This window comes from Phyllostomus discolor, chromosome 4 (assembly GCF_004126475.2).
Source record: "Phyllostomus discolor isolate MPI-MPIP mPhyDis1 chromosome 4, mPhyDis1.pri.v3, whole genome shotgun sequence".
NCBI lineage: Eukaryota > Metazoa > Chordata > Mammalia > Chiroptera > Phyllostomidae > Phyllostomus > Phyllostomus discolor.
The window spans coordinates 102,759,524-102,766,249 of record NC_040906.2 but is presented as its reverse complement, the minus strand read 5'-3'; the positions used below and the strand labels follow the sequence as shown (position 1 = coordinate 102,766,249).

The 6,726-nt window shown below is 45.6% G+C and overlaps 1 pseudogene; it reads right to left on the bottom strand.

Moving 5' to 3' along the window:
• Positions 1-570: 570 nt before the first annotated feature.
• Positions 571-2,511, bottom strand: LOC114494896 (annotated as a pseudogene).
• Between the last annotated feature and the right edge of the window lie 4,215 nt (positions 2,512-6,726).

The window sequence follows — 6,726 nt, the reverse complement described above, 5'->3', positions numbered from 1 at the left end:
ATGATGGATATGACCACAGAATTTCTGTGCTGTGGACTCATTGAAGGAGAGTGCTTTTGTGCAGCACCAGCCAGTAGAGCTAGTTCTTGTCTGAGATATGGCATGGGGCTCTGAGTCTACTACCAACTGCCACTTCTACTGCTTTCAAGGGGAGCCCACATTTGCTACTCTGTGCATCCTGCCTGACATCATTGTGGGTGCAGCCTTGATAAGGCCTTACTGCCAGCCCAGGCCTTCAGCCAGGTAAACATCCTGGTGTACCACACAAATGTGAAATGACCCCATGCCCCTGCAGCTGTCAAAGAACAGTTCAGAGATATTGTGGGTTTTGTCCCACACCACCACAGTAAAACAAATATCACAATGAAGCAAGTCACATGAATTTGGGGTCTTTTAGGGCATATAAAAGTTATGTTGTACTACATTGTAGTCAGTGCACAATAACATCATGTCTAAAAATATTGTGTACATACCTTAGTTTAAACATATTTTATTGCAAAAAAAATGTTAACAGTCATTAAGCCTTCAGCAAGTCATAATCTTTTTCCTGGTGGGGGGTGGGGTCAGTCCTCAAGGTTGTTGGTGCTGACTGATCAGGGTGGTTGTTGGTGAGGGTTGGGGTGGCTGTGGGAATATCTTAAAATAAGACAATAAAGTTCAATGAGTCAATCAACTCTTCCTTTCACAAAAGACTTCTCTGTGGCATGGGATGCTATTTGATAGCATTTACCCTGTAGAACTCCTTTCAAAATTGAACTCAATCCTCTCAAACCTTGTCATAGCTTTATCAACTAAGTTTATGTGATATTCTAAATCACTTGTTACCATTTCAACAATCTTCACAGCATCTTCACCAGGATTCAATTCCATCTCAAGAAACCACTTTCTTTGCTCATCCAGAAGCAGCAACTCTTCATCATTAAAGTTCTATCATGAGATTGCAGTGATTCAGTCACAATTTCAGTCTCCACTTCTAATTCTGTTGCTATTTCCACCACATCTGTATTTACTTCCTCCATGAAAGTACTGCACCCCTTAAAGTCATCCATGAGAGTTGGAATCAACTTCTTTCAATTAACTCCCATTAATGTTGCTATTTTGACTTCTTCCCATGAATCACAAATGTTTTTAAATGACATCCTGCATGGTGAATACTTTCCAGAAAGATTTACTTTGCCCAGGTCCATCAAAGGATTCACTATCTATGACAGCCATAGCTTTATGAAATGTATTTCTTAAATAATAAGACTTAGAAATTTAAATTACTCCTTGATTCATAGGCTACAGAATGGATGTTGTGTTAGCAGCATAAAAACAGCATTAATCTGCCCTGGCTGGTGTGGCTCAGTGGATTGAGTTCTAGCCTGTGAACCAAGAGGTTGCTGGTTTGATTCCCAGGCAGGGCATGTGCCTGGATTGTGGGCCAGGTCCCCAGTGGCAGGGCACATGAGAGGCAACCACACATTGATGTTTCTCTCCTTCTCTTTTTCCCTCTCTTATCCTCTTTTTTAAAAATAAATAAATAAAGTCTTTAAACAACAACAACATTAATATCATTGCCCATCTCCATCAGAAATCTTTGGTGATCAAGTACATTGTCAATGAGCAGGAATAATTTAAAAGAAATCTTTTTTTTTCTGAGCAGTAGGTCTCAACAGTGGGCTTAAGATATTCAAACCATGTTATAAACAGATGTGTTGTCATCCAGGATTTGTTGTTGCATTTACAATGCACACGCAGAGTAGATTTAGCATGGTTTTTAAGGGCCCTAGGATTTTTGGAGTGGTAGATGAGTATTGGCCTCAACTTAACATCACAGCTGCATGAACCCCTAACAAGAGAGTCAGCCTGTTTTTTGACTCTTTGAAGATAGGCATTGACTTCTCCTTTCTAGTTATGAAAGTCCTAGGTTGCATTTTCTTCCAATATGAGACTGTTTCATATACATTGAAAATCTGTTTTTACTATAGCCACCTTCACTTATTACCTTATTTCTATCTCCTGAATAAATCACTACAGCTTCTACATCAGCACTTGCTGCTTCATCTTGAACTTTGATGTTATGGAGACAACTTCTTTCCTCAAACCTCATGAACCAAACTCTGGTAGCTTCAGATGTTTCTTCTGAAGCTTCCTTGCCTCTGTCGGCCTTCATAGAATAGAAGACAGTTAGGATCTTGGTCTGGATGAGGTTATAGCTTAAGGGAATGTTGTGGTTGGTCTGATCTTTTATATAGACCACTAAAACTTTCTCCATATCAGCAATAAGACTGTTTCACTTTCTTATCAGACTGTTTCACTTTTTAATCATTCATGTGTACATTGGAATAGCACTTTTAACTTCCTTTGCATTCCCAATTTGGCTAACTGTTTGGCACAAGAGACCTACCTTTCAGCCTATCTCAGCTTTCAACATGATTTCCTCACTAAGCTTAATTGTTTCTACCTTTTGATTTAGAGTCAGAGTGATGTGACTATTTTTTTTTCACTCAGACACTTATTAGAGGCCATTATAGGGAAATTAATTGGCTTCATTTCAATATTGTTGTGTCTCTGGGAATAGGGAGGTTTGAGAATATGAAGAGAAGAGATTGGAAGTGGGGGAGAGCAGTTGATGGAACAGTCAGGACACATACATTTATCAATTAAGAGTGCTGCTATAGTACCCCAAAATAATTACAATGGTAACATCAGAGGTCACTAATCACTGATCACCATAACAAATATAATTAAAAAGTTTGAAATATTACAAGAATCACCAAAATGTGGCACAGAGACACAAAGTGAGCAAATGCTATTGAAAAAATCATGTTGGTAGACTTGCTCCAGAGTTGCTACAAAAAACATCTCCATAACACAATAAAGTGAAGTACAATAAAGTCTATAGATGCTATGGCTGTGGGCCAGACTCCCTGCATGCCCACCACCCCTCTTTTGGTGCCCAGAGAGTGATGTTGCCCTTTCATTGGCTACTCAGAACACCTGAGCCAGACTGTATCTCATTACCATAAAAGGCTCCTTTTTAAAGGAGGCTGGTAAAGAGGGGAAGGGAGAGAAATAAACATTCCCACTTGGATTTTAAAAAGGTGGTCACTGCAGAACTTGAAGAAAGTGCTATGGCCAGTCAGGTTCCCAGCTGCTTGTACTGGAGGCAGAGGGGCAGTGCCTGCTAGGGCCTGGTCTCTGGGACAGATGAGCCCTTTCCCCACAGTGATGCTGGGGCAGGCAGTCCATACAAGACGTAGCCTCTTTGAAACCCAACCCTCTCCATGGAGCCATCAGTGTCCCGACTTTGTGTGCCCACTCATGGTTCAGACTTCATTAGAATAGGCCCTGTGGCCCTGCCCAGGAAAGAAGCCTCTACCAGAAAATTCATCTGACTTGTCACACTGACTTAAATCTATGAGAAGGGTGACCTGTAATAACATTTAAGATTAATGGAGTTAATAAGAGCCAGGCCAGATAAGAGAGTAGGTAGAGCCTTATGTCCAGGAAGAATAGCTGGCAAGAGGGGGAAATACACCTCCCCGGTGAGTTCCACAGAGAAGTACATATAAGGGCAAACCACCTAGTGAGAGGTGACCAGCTAAGCACAAAGAGGCATGAGCTGGTCACAAATCTGAACCAAGAGTTAAGACTAACAGGAGGGCCACCCCCATATCTGCAAAGTCATCAGGGCCCCTGGTCAGACCCTCCTTCACTTCCCATACCCTACTCAAGCTGGCTCATGGAGCTGCGGTGGGGGCAACGGCAACAAACACCACAGTCCTGGGGGCTCATCTCTGTCTATTGCTTTTAACCCTTAAATTTACTATGCCCCTGAAGGAATATTCCCATCAGTACCTATTTCCAAAGTGCTCCCACTGCCCTCCCTGGTAGCTCCCCCTAACTGAGCTGGGTTGGAGCCCTTTGTGGGAGGAAAAAACAATAATATAAATCTGAGATGAGGTCCTGCTTGGAGCTAGATGCCCTCACCTCTTACCTCACCCTATCCACTCAGGCTTTGCGAGCCTGACTTTGCTCTGGAATTTCTAAAGATGTGTTCCTTTAGGGGAGGTCCCAAGAATAATATAAGAAAGAAAACAATGACCTCGGGATAACATTATGCCTGTCCATGTCTCACTAAGCTAACAGAATATGCCCTTGCCCTGTCAACAACCCTGCTGGCAGGATGCTTACAGGGAGAGGGGGAGCTTTGCTGCCTACTCCGTGGTCCAGATGGGGAGGGAGAACCAGAACAATATTGCCACTGCCAGACAAGGCATCCAGGCCAGCAAGCAAGCCAAGTGGGTCCCTGCCCAACTACCCACAGACAGGGCAGGGCCAAGCTCCCAGGTATCAGTGGTCACCCAGCTAGGCTCTGCAGGGCCAGGGTAGTGGAAGGACCACACCAGTTTCCCCTGTGGACCACAATTAGGTCACAAACTTCAGCTTTTGGGGGTGGGTGGAAGATAAGGGCCATGTTATTTATATCTGAATTGTTCTGATTCTCCTAAATTGATTTACACTCCCACTCCCCGCCAAAGGATTTAAGGAGACTAAAATCCAACAAGAGAGAACACAAAGAAAAGTGAGGAGGAAGAGATGAAAAGGAGGTCCAGCCTATTCAGAAAGGCAGTGCAGGGTGCTGCTCAGGAGGTTCTGCTAGACCCTCCAGCCACTGCCCACTGTCTTCCATCGGTCAGGACAAGCAGAGAGTCCTCCAGAGCGAGAGAACTCCTGTACGCAGTTCTGAGCTTCCCTTCCCTTTGTCTGGCATGCCCTGCCCTTCAAAGTTCAGGTAAAGATGGGGCAGCAGGAGCCCCAGTGACTCCAGTGAACTCTTAAAGCCTGAGACCTTCAACCCACAAAACAACCACCCTGTGAAGACAAAGGGCAGGCCTCTGTGCTGGGCTGGGGCAGGCCTCACAGAGCCTGAGTAGTCCTGCTGGAGGGGCACCCGGCCATGGAGACTGCCCTGCGGCGGGAAAGAGTGGGCGACAGCTCCCTGGAGGAAGCCTTACATAGGTGAGCCTGCCGTTCCAGCAGACAGGGCAGAGGGTACTGTGAAGGCACAGGAAGGACCAGCTAGGTGTCTAACAGGGAAACCTCAGAAGAAGTGAACCTGAACAGAGAGGATGACGCTGGTGAAACCAGAGTGGCCACGAGTCGCCCCCCCCCCCCGCCCCCAACCCTCCACCTCGGTCCTGAGGGGCCAGCTACCAGAGTCTGGGCTGACGCTCACATCCCCAGGACCCGTCCCTAGGGTGGGTCTGCTCAGAAGTGACACGGATTCTGCAGCTATTCAGATTCTCCTGGAAAAACTTGCCCCCAAATCAACCCGATCTCTCGCCCCACGTGGGAAGCATGGTCACCCTTGGAGGAGGTTCTGAGGACAGACTCAGCCGCCCTCCTCCCCTTCGGAAACCACAACTGGCGACAGACGGAAAGAGAAAGAGGGAACGCATTGTGGAAAAACCCCCGTCTCGCAAAAATACCCCCAAACTCGGGAGCAGGCTTGGACCGTGGTGCTGCCCCCGCATGCCCTTCTGCGGGACTGCAGCCCAGGAGGGAGGGACTCGCGGGTTGATCTCCTGGTTCTCAGACCGTGAGGGAATATGAGGGAGGGAAAACTTACATTTGGATTCTGAGGCTATTTTAAATTTAAAACAAATTACCTTTCATTCCTAAAGCCAAATTTCATCGCTGCTTGCCTTTCTCTGGAGAAGAAGTATAATGACTTGCTTTTATTTTATGACTTCCTCGCCTTGTTTTCTTTTTCTTTGGCATTAAGTTAAAGACCATACACACATTAAAGAATTTATGAAGTGGATATTCACGAGAAAAAGTCACAGAGCAGAAGAGCAGCAATTGCTTCTACCTGAACTCTGAAAACAGTCAGGGCTGGGTGCTGCCTCCAGCAAACAGTTAGACCTAGTTATGTTCATATACAATCTTAGGACCAAGGGTAGCCTTATACTACTCAGTACTGTGTGGTTGGCTGTGGTCTGCGACCTCGCTTCAAATTCACAACTGCCCTTTAATGTGCATGTTTATGCCAGTTTTACAGGGAATGGATTAGGAATAACTCATCTACAGTAGTTCTGAATGAAGAGCAGCCTCAATTGTGATTTACCACTTGGTAAAGAATTGTCATCTAAGGATGCCTTGTGGTTGACCGAGGGCAGCTCTGCCCTACAGGTGTGGGCTTCTGCCTCCAGGCTGATAAAAGATGACTCCCCAGGACTCAGCCTAAAGAAGAGTCAGGTGACTGAAGACAGAGATGGGCATCTCCTAGCTCACTCCTGCCTGTGCCAGCACCACTCCTGGCAAGAAGGAATCATCAAAGGGAGGTCTGATCAGGCTGACACAGGCTTCCTGGGCCAGGGGGAGTTTTAAAGCAGCTACGGATGACCCGGGCTTTGGGACCCTAGAACACATCAAGAATACCCACCCCCACCCCACCCCCAGCAGCTCTAAATCATTGTGAATTGTGTTCAGGACACTGTGCCTTTCTGTCGGGAGTGGCTGTTCCTTCAGCCCCATTTGACAATCAAATGTTCCCATCTTAGTGGATTTTGGATGCTGGGTGACTTTTTCAGTTCTCTGGGTTTCCTTCCAGGAGGACTTTCTGGTGCGATTTAGTATAATTTTAACAGTTTTACTGTTTAAACAGTTTATTATTGACACAATAAACCCTCGCAAACCCTCTCCCCATGCTTTCAGGAACCACAATAAAAGGAAACC